The sequence below is a fragment of the Silene latifolia genome, chromosome X (genome assembly GCF_048544455.1).
Source record: "Silene latifolia isolate original U9 population chromosome X, ASM4854445v1, whole genome shotgun sequence".
Taxonomy (NCBI): Eukaryota; Viridiplantae; Streptophyta; class Magnoliopsida; order Caryophyllales; family Caryophyllaceae; genus Silene; species Silene latifolia.
Window position 1 is genome coordinate 52,755,889 of NC_133537.1, and position 14,713 is coordinate 52,770,601.

Below are 14,713 nucleotides of genomic sequence, written 5' to 3' on the forward strand. Positions count from 1 at the left end.
GAGTGCCTCAACTTTTAGGAGGTTTCCATAATTCCTCAAATTGCCCACTCGGCCGAGTGGCACTACCACTCGTTCGAGTGGCTCACACTCGGTCGAGTGGGTCCTCTACTCGATCGAGTGTTTCAACATCAGGAATTTTGCAAAATTTGGAAAACTGTTCACTCGGTCGAGTGCCTTCAATTCGGCTGAGTCCCTCTTTCCACTTGACCGAGTAAACCTCTTAAAGGACCATGTACTCATTCCGCCTCACATAAGTCCACATATAACCCTATTTTGCATGTTTCTAAACGCAAGCACGGGAAAATAGAAGCATAGATGCGACATACGATACACATATGGCGATAATTAGCATGTGATTTACATTCCTATTGAAAAATTACCAACTTTAACACTTCAACATGCTCACACATAAACATCCAACATGTTCCTCTTTAGCTTGACTACAATCGTCGATGTCACTGATGCGTGTCTTTTATATGCATTTATTTACATGTTTGGCACGCATTTCTATGAGTTTATTTGATTATTTCGCTTTACTTTTCTCCCGTATTTGATACTTTGGGTGTGTTTCATGTCCCTTGCAGGTTTGAGAAGCATTTATGCATTTAGAGCCAAATTAGTTCAGTAATGGAACAAGAGGGAAGCTAGAGGAATTTAGACGAGTTTTGGGAGCGAGAAATGAACTTTTAAACATGTTGTCTAATGACAGGTACCCTTTGTCTATTGACCTCCTAGAAATGTCAATCGACTTATCATGTTTCAAACGAAACAGAGAATGTGTTTAGAGAGTTTTTCTTCTTTTGTCTATCGACGATCTATAGCTTGCATATCGACATCTTTCCTTTGTCTATCGACCTCCAAGCAATGTCGATCGACCTTCACGGATTTGCACGACACAGTGATGCGCTAAGGAAGAATAATACACCTCTGTCTATCCACTGACTTCCTCTTTCTATCGACCAAAGCTGGATGTCGATAGACAGGCGTGGCTTCCTCTGTCAATCGGCCAAAGCTGGATGTCGATAGACAGGCTGCTGTTTTTGGTCGTTTCATGGATCATTTAATTCATCTCTTTTTTATTTTAAGTTACACTTACTTTTTTCATTTATTCTACTGTTGAAAACTCTACTACATAGAAACTTTCTCTCAACTTTTAGATCTAGAATCAATTTCTTCTCTTACTTTGCTCAAACTTGGATCTACTTTAGTGATGGAAGGTGTCATCGTGTCTCCCAATTAAACACATTTATATTCTCAACAAACAACTAGTTAGTGGTTATGTCGAGGTCGATCCATGGGACGGTGTGCTTTGGGTTCTAAGTCTATCTATCTCAATGCTAGTGTCACGATTGATTTGGGTTTGTAGTTGGTTAGTCTGAACTAATGCAAGCAATAAAGTAAAACAAGCAATAAAAGGAAGGATGTAAACAAATGATTAAAAGTGCTAGGATATCATAGGTTCATAGGGGATTTATGGGAGTTGATCATAGAAACATGTCCTCAAGTTATAAGCAAGCAATTATTGTTATGGTGGGATCGAGTTAGTGTATACCTTACAATCCATAGGAAGATTTAGGTCCCGGAGCGGAATCGATTACATTGTACAACACCTACAAGTCGACTTAGTCTCCTCCTATTCAACGTTATGCATGGTCTAATGAGGCTCGAGTAGGTTTATGTCTTACAAGCTTCATTGAAAAGATAAGTGATGGGTAAAAAATGCAAGGATTCATAGGCTCGCATCTCATCAAACATAACATGTGCATAAGTTAAAATCACAACAAGCAAGCAATTTAATTGTGAAAACATATTAGATTAAGCATGAATCATTCCCCATGTTTGTTTCCCCTAATTGCCCATTAATCCTAGCTAAAAGGCTACTCACTTATTATCAAGTTCAACATGCTAATAAGGTCGTCAATCATATTAACAAAGCAAAACATGATGAATAAATGAAACTGATTAACAATAATTAAACAAGAGTAAAAGAAAATTATACCTATGAAGATGATTCCAAATAATAAAGCAAAGAATAAAAGAAGAGAACTTGATTGATGGAGAGTTGTCAATTCTCCAATAATAACCCAATAATCTTCAATTACCCAATAATAATAAACTTGAACAATGATTAAGGAAAGATTAATGTGTAATTTTGTGGAATGATTAAGATTAATCTATTCTAATCTACTCCTAATCTAATCTAAGGAAGGTTTTTTTCCTCTAAGAGGACTTGGTCCTTTTGATTATTACAATTGGAGTATATATAGTAGTACATCATTATGTTAAGCAAGGGTAGATTAGTAAATAGCATTGGTAAGTGTTGAGTAGGAAAATGCAAGTCTCGAAGGGAGATGCGCATATCACGTTACTAGTCCCGCCACAATATGCTCGTCCCGCGGGTCTGCAGTCTTGGCACGGAGGTCCTGTCTCATGATCCGAGCTGATCGTGGAGGAGACGCTCGGATCTTCTTGCTTCAAGATGAGCGTCTTCCAGCAGGTGACGAGAGCCTTCTTGCAGGAGACGAGTGTCTTCTTACGGGACGCTCGGATTGGCGGCCAGTTTGTCTATTTGAGCTCGGATTGTAAAACGAACGTCATTTCCTCATCCGGACTCCTATTGGAGTGATTCAAAAGCCTAGATCACTTGATTTTTTGACGCAGTTTCATCTAGCATACTTGCAGAGCCAAAGGAGCAACTCTTGGTTTGGTTCCGAGTAATTTCTTCTTGTAATGGCTTCCTTCTCGTCATCCTTGCTTTTAACCCTATGATCCTTCTATATACTCTTTATTCCTACAACCTTGGTCATCATTCTTGCCTCCTCTTCATACTAGTCCATCCAAGATCTAAACAAGCTTCCAATTATGCACGGGAGACGGGAATTTTGCCTCATTATCTTCTTTCCTACAAAACATATACAACGCAATAGGAAAGTCAAATAGGAAGGAATTAACGGATAAAATGGACATGAAATGCTCTATTAGTATGCAAAATAGGTACATTTAGGGGACTAAATGTGTGCAATTAAGAGTCACATCAAACATCCCCAAACCGAACCTTTACTCGTCCCGAGTAAAGAGGTGACTAGAACTAGACCTTTATTTAAACTATCCTAATAATATAACCGATGTGAGACAATTAGTGAAAGATCATAGATCCTAATTAGACACTCTTATTAAATGTCAAATTATCTCATAATTTGTGTTTATGTTATCTATGTAACATGCATGCAATATAAAAGCATATTAATATAAAAGAGGAGGAAAACGATTTTCCTTACATTGAGAAATGGTAGTATTTGGGCACAACCAAGATCACCCATCTTGGTTGTTCTTGAGCTTAAAATAAATGGCAAGATCCTCCATCTTCAAGTGTCTGAAATAGAACACCACCTTTCTTAAGCACCCAAGAACTTACCCAACAAGCTTACTAATATTAAGTAGATATTAATAAGATTACCCTTGATAATATGTAAATATGACTAACTATCTTAGTAATAATTATTCTTAATTACTAACAAGCTTAGTATAATGTTCATATTAATTTTAGAGAGATGTACCAACTTTGTTCACATGAAAAATGCACTAGTGAAGTAGTGTACAAAATGAACAACAATTTTGGATTATATGTGGAGGAAGTGGCGGGTGGAGTAGAGAAAATAGTGGAGTGTGGAAATTGTCTTATTTTATGTCCAATTACATATCACATGCAAAAGACATAAGATAACTCGTGGAAGAATAAAGTGTAATGATTATGTTTGTAATCATCCACTACACTCCATTTACACGGTCCAATGTCCCATTTACGGGTCCATTTTGGTTCTTATATTTGTCGCACAAATACGTGTAAATTTATTTAAACATCGTTTCATGTTTAAATGTTTCCAATTAATTTTGTCCAAATCACTCCGTAAATATACGTGTACCGCTACACATAATATTTACGTACTAATATTAATCACATTAATCAATTAGTACAATTTTAATGAATTAACACTTAATTGACTAAAACCCATCTCATAAAATTTATTATTTAATTATCGTATAATTAAATAATAATTTCCGCGCCTCGAGTTCACAACTCGATATCACTCTAAATTAATTAATTAATCGACTAACCTTAGTCTATTTATCAAGGGACTAATTTAAACTGTATCTCATACAATTAATTAGCTTTCGTGTTGGGGTTCGTTCCTTTAGGTGTGACTGAAAGGGATCAGCTGAAAACTGCCGTCTCACGACAGTAACGTCAAACCCTAGTTGGCCAATCGTTACCGATATACGTTGATCAGCTGACTAGTATTGCCAATGAGTATCCCATGAATATTCCTTAATGAGATTTAATAATATTATCATGCACTATTGTGGAGGACAAAAACTCCAACAATCTCCCACTTGTCCGAGACAAGTTGTGCGATGATTATAACACACAATTGTGGATAACTCCTTATCTCAACAATATCCTCCTTGTACTCTACAAGGGTGTGTTACCAATTCTCTTGTCCGTTTTAACAATAATCTCCCACTCATTGCAAGGTGTCTTTCAGGTCGAACTTGCACATGAACATGTCGTTAGTGGTTTTCTCGATTGGGAGTGTGACTACCTGACCGGAAAAATCTCCTACAGATTACTTCCGAGCGTGGCCACGCATTTGTAGTCATAACTCCTCGAGTGGCCTTGAGATGTTTAAACCCAACGTGGGTGGACAATTCCCATCTGCCTATCTATCCTATTGCACAATACAGATAACCATGACCCAGTAGATGTCCTTTGGCCCCCTTTCACGGCATGACCTAGGACAAAAACCAAAGTCACTCAGAAACTGCACTTGCTCAGATAATAGTCTCCAGTTTAAAGAATCGACTCATAGGAATATCATAGAAGTCCCTGCCACGACCAGGCGTCTGTAATAGATCTAAGGGACACTATTAATGTCACTGCCCGACAAAGTGTCCCACAGTCTGCCTATGTAAAGGACTAGTCATCCTTATGACCTTATGGTGCTGAACCTACCGTCAATCGTCTTACAATCTAGTCACTTTGAGACGTCAACTGATTAAGTGACTAGGGGCTAATACAATGTTCATCCTATTCACTTGAATTGGGGCTCAACATTGTCTCCACAACCAATTCGGATAAATAAGGTATTCAATGTTTTCAGTCAAACTGAATAATTGAGTTCTTAAAGAAACTCAAAAAATGAATGCGATCATCACTTATGTAAATATCAATACTCTATCCAATATTTACATAACGATCTTCTTCAATTAAGGTATACTCCTCAATCACATTGAGATGACATTACTATCTTGTCTACCTTATGCCAACGGTTTTGGATAGAGGATTAGCAATAGTTGCATCACTCTAATTTCCATTGCTATTTTCCTTTGTTCTATGCAATCTTTTCATCACATAGAGCCTTTCTAAGTACATGTCTAAACAAGTTTTTAGACTCTGGTTCTAAAGCCAGTCAAACACTCCCACTGTTTTCACAGTCTCTCGGGAGATGATATTCGGCTAACAGAACTATTCTAGTTCCATTAAACTCCGAATATCAACTGTCTCTTATACAATATCGGATATTGTAATGTACTTAGCTTTCGTTCATGATTTATACGTATAACTCTTATACAAATCCTTCATATGACATCTTTTATGTATGACTCCTCATACATATATGTATAACTTCTTATACATATTATTCTTTATGCACATAACACTTTTACATGCTAACCATTCCTTAACGAGGCCCATAACATCTTATAAGCGTAGGAATGTGATACGTGCATATTCTATACACTTTATTTACAGTTTTGGCACGTATTTCTATGCGTATTTGTTAGATTAAAGCTATTAATTTGTCCCGAAACGGTTTACTTTTGAATTTCTATGATTTATTGTAGGAATGAGTGGAAGTGAGCTAAATCAAGCCTAAATCGTCCTCCGGAAGCTGCTTTATGGAAACTTGGAAGATAGGAGTTCGGACTTGTTCACATCGGGATGCGTGCATTGGAGTGAAGAGGCTGATTGGAAGAGAAAAGGAAGTTACTCCTCAGCTCAGTTGGTCAATCGACCAACATATCCAGTCGATCGACCGTGGAAGTTCAGTGAAGAGGTTGTACTGTATTGGCTGGTCGATCGACCGTGCCATATGGTCGATCGACCAAGCCACGAATCTGAGATTTATTTTATGCTTTAGTCTTTTAAAAGCCCAATTGTAATTAATCTTTGGGGAGGACGTTTATCAGTAGAGAAAAAACAATATTTTAGGTTATGCTTTTATTATTCAAGAACTGAAGTTTAGATCTAGTTTGGGGGACAAGAAAGTGTAGACTACGGGTTCGAATTCAATTTCTTTGTTCATCAATTTCCTTAGTAAGCCTTAATTTAATTTCAATCTTCCTTTATTCTTGTCCTTTTAATTCTTGTTGTTACCAATTTATTTTCAAGTAATTCAGTTTAATCTTCTATTTAATTTTCAATTCAATTATGCCAATTTCATTGTATGTTTTTAAGTTTGCAATTGTTATAGTTTTAATCATGCATAGCTAATTATCTTGATTGGGAACTAGGTGAGCCATGGCGTAAATTAGGGTCAATTTTATTAGTATGATTTTCTTCCATATCGATCTTGTTTTCTTTTGATAAACCTATCTTGCTAGATTGAAAGATTAGTAGTTAGGTTATCATTAGATTTGGAATTTCCTTTGAGCGAAAGCTTTGAGAAATTTTAGGGAATTAGAAGACCGTAAGGTTATTTTTGAGCATTGATCGAAAGGCTTGCTCGTATTTCCTGAGACCGTATTATAGGACATCTACTACCTTTTTCGACCTTACCTTCGCCATGGTGAACCGAAGTTCCTGATCTTCTTTTTATCTTGTTTGAGAAATTTCTTATTTTAGCAATTAGTCCCTAGAATCAAACAAATTCAAAACCCCCATTTAATTGTTACTTTTATAAAATAGCAAATAGAATTGATCTTGTCTCTCTGTGGTTCGACCCTTACTATAACTAGCTATAGTTTTAGTTCAGATTTATAAATTTAATTTTGATACAAAACGACGGTATCAAATTTTGGCGCCGTTGCCGGGGAGGGTATATGCATATGTCTATTGCATTTGCATTTGTTTTTTTATTGCATTTTCAGTCACACGTTTATTGCATTTTAGATTGCATTTGTTTTTGTTCCAAAAAAAAAATAAAAATAAAAAATTTTGAAAAACCACAAAAAATTCAAAAAAAATCACGTTTACTTTCGCATTTAGGTCGAGTCGGAACGGAAGGATTTCAATGATGAGTTTGCATTACATATTGTCTCATTGCCCTTTCCTTGCACTTTGAACATTTCCAAGTATGTCACTTGCATAGTCTACGAGTTTTTGTTGGAATTTTGCTAAACGAATAGACTTGACTCAATATTGGCAAACTACTTAAATTTCTAAGGATAGAGCTCAGTAAATCGGTGACATTCATGACCGATTTCATGTAGGAATGAGAGTAGTTTCTCCTTATAAGGCATGTCACATCAATTTGCATAAACATGAGTTTAGTCTACTTGATACCTATATGCATTCGGGTCCGTGGTTTGTTGACACATGTGGTAGAGGTCCCCCTTTCTCATTTTACCAATAAACCTCACATAGTCAAATAGCTTATTTTGTCCCATTTAGCTACATACTATACTTAGCCTGCCCTTTCCGAGCTAGTAATGTTAGTATTTTGGGAATTTTGTGAATGTCTTTTGGTTATTTTGTTCTTCATGAGAAGTTGGAGGTGAAATGGTGGGAAGGAAAGAAAAGAAAAATGAAGACAAAAAGAAAAAAAAAAAGAAAAAAAAAGGAGAAGTTGAACTGGGCAGAGAGCACTGGCCAGCAGGGGTGGTCGATCGACCGCTGTTGTTGGTCGATCGACTGCCAGTCCAGAAGCTGAAAAAAAAAAGAAAGTCAGAAAAAGAAAAGGAAGAAAAGGAAAGAAAAGAAAAAAGTGAGAGAGATCACATTTATAAATTGATTTTCGGATGGTGATTTCTTATTTCCCATGTGCTATTCATTTTATTTTGGGAATTGTTACTTTCGATAAGTGGAAGTAAGAAGTGGATTTGCTTATAATTTGGTTTAGTGGTTATTAGCTCGGCTTAACCCCCCTTTCCCAAATTCATTTTAGCCTCTTTTTACCTCTAGCCTCACAATCCCAAATCGTCTCGGCATGTGTCATGGTAATTAAATGGTTTGAATGCATATGCACGGTTGTAGAGACTTTATTCATGTTAGATTGCAGGCATGTTCTTATGGGTCGTAGATAGGTGAGAGTCTTATTTTTATTACTCTTCTGTCTTGCACAATATATCTCACCTTATACTTAAATGAGCGAATGAGCGACCCGTGAGAGTCCGATATATATGAGTCTTGCATGGTCAAAGGTTTGGCAAATTCTTTAACATGTTCAACTCGTTTGCATTTGACAAGATACTTGGATGTTAATAGTTGCATTAAATTGGTTGGGTATGATGGTTTGTATTAGCTATGAGCATGAAATCCGTTCCATTAGAAGTTTTTAGTTGGGTCATAGTGCTTGCTTGGGGACAAGCAAGGTTTGGTTTGGGGAGATTTGATACGTGCATATTCTATACACTTTATTTGCAGTTTTGGCACGTATTTCTATGCGTATTTGTTAGCTTAAAGCTATTATTTCTCCCGAAAGGGTTTACTTTGAAATTTCTATGATTTATTGTAGCAATGAGTGGAAGTGAGCCAAATCAAGCCTAAATCGTCCTCCGGAAGCTGCTTTATGGAAATTTGGAAGATGGGAGTTCGGACTTGTTCACCTCGGGATGCGTGCATTGGAGTGAAGAGGTTGATTGGAAGAGAAAAGGAAGTTACTGCACAGCTCAGTTGGCCGATCGACCAACATATCCAGTCGATCGACCGTGGAAGTTCAGTGAAGAGGTTGTACTGTATTGGCTGGTCGATCGACCGTGCCATATGGTCGATCGACCAAGCCGCAATCTGAGATTTATTTTATGCTTTAGTCTTTTAAAAGCCCAATTGTAATTAATCTTTAGGGAGGACGTTTATCAGTAGAGAAAACACAATATTTTAGGTTATGCTTTTATTATTCAAGAACTGAAGTTTAGATCTAGCGTTGGGGGACAAGAAAGTGTAGACTACGGGTTCGAATTCAATTTCTTTGTTCATCAATTTCCTTAGTAAGCCTTAATATAATTTCAATCTTCCTTTATTCTTGTCCTTTTAATTCTTGTTGTTACCAATTTATTTTCAAGTAATTCAGTTTAATCTTCTATTTAATTTTCAATTCAATCATGCCAATTTCATTGTATGTCTGTAAGTTTGCAATTGTTATAGTTTTAATCATGCATAGCTAATTATATTGATTGGGAACTAGGTGAGCCATGGCGTAAATTAGGGTCAATTTTATTAGTATGATTTTCTTCCATATCGATCTTGTTTTCTTTTGATAATCCTATCTTGCTAGATTCAAAGATTAGTAGTTACGTTATCATTAGATTTGGAATTTCCTTTGAGCGAAAGCTTTGAGAAATTTTAGGGAATTAGAAGACCGTAAGTTTATTTTTGAGCATTGATCGACAGGCTTGCTCGTATTTCCTGAGACCGTATTACAGGACATCTACTACCTTTTTCGACCTGATCCTTCGCCATGGTGAACCGAAGTTCCTGATCTTCTTTTTATCTTGTTTGAGAAATTTCTTATTTTAGCAATTAGTCCCTAGAATCAAACAAATTCAAAACCCCCATTTAATTGTTACTTTTATAGACTAAAAATAGCAAATAGTATTGATCTTGTCTCTCTGTGGTTCGACCCTTACTATCACTAGCTATAGTTTTAGTTCGGATTTATAAATTTAATTTTGATACAAAACGACGGTATCAGAATGTTTCCGTGTAATCCTTTTACACAAAATTCATAAATTCCTCCAAACTACAAGAGTAAATACTCAGTGCTTCTCAAGTACTCAAGGATGCTCTTGATAATCATCTAGTGACACTCACTAGGAAATGATTGGTAATGACTTCTCATATTCTCAACATGATAAGTCCCGACGAGAGAAGCTTTTAGCATATTTAATAGATCCTGCAACGGAAGCACAAGAGATCATATTAATTGTTCAACAACTTGAACGAGTCAAGAATCTTATCACATAAGTCTCTTGACTATAATGCTAATATCCATAAAGATCTATCTCATTAGATCCGGATATTTAATATGCGCCATGCTACTCTCAAGTATTCACCCGAGAATATTTCTAGTCACTAATATGTCAAACACATATTTTAGACTAAGAAATATCACCTTAGCTACATTTCTAGTCACTAATATGTCAAGCACATATTTATACTAAGAAACACACTTTAGCTCCCACTAAACTCCATGTATTAGTATAGTACCTCGACAACTCAAGGAATACCATAATGATTAATGACATGATTTAACCCAAGGTTGCAACTCTTTGACGTATATAGATCACAAAAGCGATCTTTCAAGCATGCTAGGCCTCTTAACATTGACAAGATCAACAAAACTTCTCCCAATGAGAATGTTTCGTTATCCTTTTGCCTAAAATTATCCTCATGAGAGGCTATATTTCTAAGACCATACGAAATGATAAAGGCATTTGGGTTGTCACAAACTCTCTATAACAAGCTCAAATTTTAAACATCTTATGTAACCTTTACGACAAGATCAAGGTAACCTACCAAAGTATTTGCCCTAAATCAAGTCTCAGAAACATCTCGTGTTTCCTTCCTTATCACATCTTGTGTAAGGAGACCAATTCGAATTGCATGGTGACACGCCATCACATAGAGTTCATACTATAGAAAAGCCTTTGATGAGGGTTTAAGATTCGTCACTTTTGAAAAGTAACACAATATTATCGCAAAATTATCTTCTTATAACCACTGAGCCACAATAAAGAACGTCTTCTTGCATTATACTCAGTTTGTGGGTCTTGGACTTCCGTAAGTTCAAAATTTCTCCCACTCTGTCTTCCAGAAAATGAAAATCTTTCTGGAAAGACAGTATTATAAGCCACAAACTCTTTGTTCTCGTTTTGGAGGAGTAAAAACTAAGTGGTTCAATTTTGGATAACCCTCACAAATACACAAATTGGTTCTGAACATAAACATTTATGGTCCCAAATGTTTAAAAATGACAAGTTAAGGACTCTCCCTATCCATATCTCATTTGGAGTCATTTAGGCCATTATAGTCGGGTTTTAAACTTTTAGTGAGAAAATAGCTTACAAAATTGCGAAAAATCTCAAACTATATCTCATAAAGTTCGGTTTATCTTCTTGACTACACCATACTCTATGGTGTCCTTAGAAGAAGGTATATGTGAACTGGTTCACAATCTTTTTAGTGATCATCAAGGTCATTATTTGATATTACCCATTTGACCTTCAAAGTCATTACTTTGAAACTTCCGATCAACATTTTGATCTTGTGGTGCTTTTGCTTTACTACTTCATTTTGAAAATATTACACGTTTCAAAAATCACTTTTATGTCTTATTAAATAAATATGAGGTATTCATATCTACTTAACATTACCGTAAAAGTAACGAAGTATATAAAATCTACTATTTCCCTTACACATCCGTATGTATATGGTCAATCACCTCACTATTTGTGTTTCTTTTCTGCAAAAGAAAACATAATACATGCACACATACCATAAGATTCTCAATCAATTGGTTTACGATGTGCTAATCGTTTATATGTTAAACGAATTTACTTGAGGTTTGATCAATTGGGTTCACCGGATGAGAGACTTTAAAATCTACAAGATAGTATAATATTTAGTTTTCATGAAGAATGTAAAATTCCTCTAACTTGAGTGGTCTAAACCAACCACCAAGTTATCATAGGATTAGGTACAATCTTTTGTTTCAAATCACATGAGTGATGCCTTCTATGTATAAACATAGATGATTACATTCTTTTAAAACTAAATTTAGGTACATTTGTCCCCATTGAAATCATTGCTACTCTAGCACCACTTCGATACAAAAATGTCCTATGCTAGACGTCTTACGTTTTATCAATTCATGTAAACTTGTTTACAAAGAAATGACCCGTACTTGGTATCTCATACCAAGATAGTGGAACTAGCCTATCCATTGAGTAGATGTCTATTTCAACTTTGTTCTATCGCATACATTTATGGTTAATACTTCTTAACTCCCACTCACTTTCACATTCCTCTTTGCTTCAATCAAGCAAAAATGAATCTCATGAAGACCTCTCTTCATGTCATTCGTGATATTTTATACACTTAGTAAGAGTGAATTACTATAAAGTGAGTGCAACATGTGGCAAAATCTCAACTTCTTGCGAAATTGGACTACTTAACCGTTCAATTGTTATCATATGCCTAAACTCTTTAGCGCATAAACAATTGATTTGGCCTTTCTCGAAGTGAGCCATTTGACAGTATCATATTGGAGTATTATAAGTGTTTTTGAAAACTCTTTTCGCAAACTTTTGAATTACTCTTGAGTAATTAAAACTAGTATGTCATCTTCATGACAAAGGTGTCATTTCCGAAATCAAGACTCTCTTGATAAAATGTGACTTCCTTTTAAACTCGTAATATGAGTTTGCAACATAAAACCCCTTTTTAATATGTATGGACATTAATTATGTTGTATAATAATCGCAAAAATCGTTGTAAGCTAATGTAGGTGAATTAGTAAATCATGTTACCAATCATTGCTACCGAATTCCTTCAAAGAAACCGCTTTCTATGAAAGAACGGAACAAGTATAATATTAAATAGAGGATGAAAGGAGGATGAAATGTGTGATGTCATAGTATATACATTAATGAAAAAGAACGAAAAATAGGAAAAATTAACATTCAATGTTTTTAAAAATACTTGTGAAAACATGTTCAACAAGTTTTAACATTTATATAATGATCTCCCACTAAATTATATAAATGATTCCAAGACCCAAATATTACACAAATATGAGCATCGCTTGGGTAACATCCCATAATCGTGTAAATTCGGTAAGTCAACGGTTGACTAATTCTACCTCTAGAACTCTTGGTTGACGGATTTCCTCAAATCCAACTACTAGCCCTGGAATACAAGACCGTCTTATACCCCGTTGAGTCCAACCAACTTTGGCGCGTGATAACCGTTTACCACCCTACTTACCCAAGGTAAAAAGAGAACACCCCGCTTGGGCGAGCGTGGCTCTAATGAACAAGGGATTCATAGGTGTTACTAATTGGTAAGACTAATTTCAATTTTAGTTATCTGAGAGATCTTGTCAATTTAGTCATAAATTTCCTATAAGTGAACTAATTCGGTGAATGTAAATGACGTGAATTGACAAACGCGAAAAATAAAATGCATGTGAATGGCGATTTTGGCATGCGCGAAAATAAAAACAAGCAAACAAGTAAGCATATGAATAAAGCCTAGTATGGCCACCTAGTTAATAAAAACTAGACTATTACATATCGGAAACCAACTCCTTGGTCCCTTTCCTCTTTATTCCATAAGTGGCTCCTTCTTGTGTGATTTGAAACACCTTCCAAAAATAGACTCCGTCTCGATGTAATTCGTCTTTTGGAAACGCCGGTATGAATAACTATTACAATTGAATTACATAGCTATTCCTATTATACATTAATTAATCAAAATAAAATAAAACTATTAATTAATTACAAACCGACGATACGAGATCGTATTTAAATTACAAACAAATCGTTATTCCCATTCATTTCGGGTAATAACGATTAAAATAAACTAGGCCATACTGGGTACCACAAGATAAATAGTTTAAATAAATGACAATAATTCATTCAACTTAAATAAATATGTTTAAAATGTTGTAAAATGATGCCAAAATCGCCCTATCAATCAGTCGTTGGTATCCATCTCGATTTTTGTGGATTTAATCGATTTTTAACTTGTAAAAATAAATAATCAAGTCTTAAATCTCATTTAAGTCCAAACTAATTGTCCAAACTGTTTTGGACCTCAAAATTAGTCCTCACTAATTTTATGATAAATAATTAGTTTGATTTGGTGATATTTTGCTAATTTAATCGGTAAAATCATAAGTTTAAGTAAAAATCCAAAATAATTGAAAAATTACCCAAATAATTGAAACAAAAATTTTAAGTATTCTGGAACACTCCCAAGAACACCAAAATGTCAGAAAAATTGCCCAAAAATTTCGAATACATTTTATGAAGAAAAAGATCGATATTTATCGGTTTTTAACCACTAAAACCAACAAACATCAAAACAAGGTGAAATCACATTTTAAATTTCACTTTTAACTTTAAATCATATTTTTAAATGTACATAAAAATATCAAGGGCAAGAACAATGTTTTCGAGTATATGATAAATTTATTTCACTTTTATCGACTTTTATCTCATAAAATCAATAAACATGCAAAACTTCAAACCAACCTTCAAAATTTTACATACAATCTGTAGAAAATATGCATGAAACACCATAAAAATTTCATGACCCAAATCAACCTTTAACTATTTTTAGTCAACTCTTAACCAAAATACGGCATTTTGACTCGGTTTTCTACCAAAAATCATTAAAAATAGCAAAATAACTTCATAAATCACCAACCTTTACCACAAACCTTTTGAGATCAGTAGGTATGCATTTCCCAAAAATTTCGTGCTAAAACCGCTT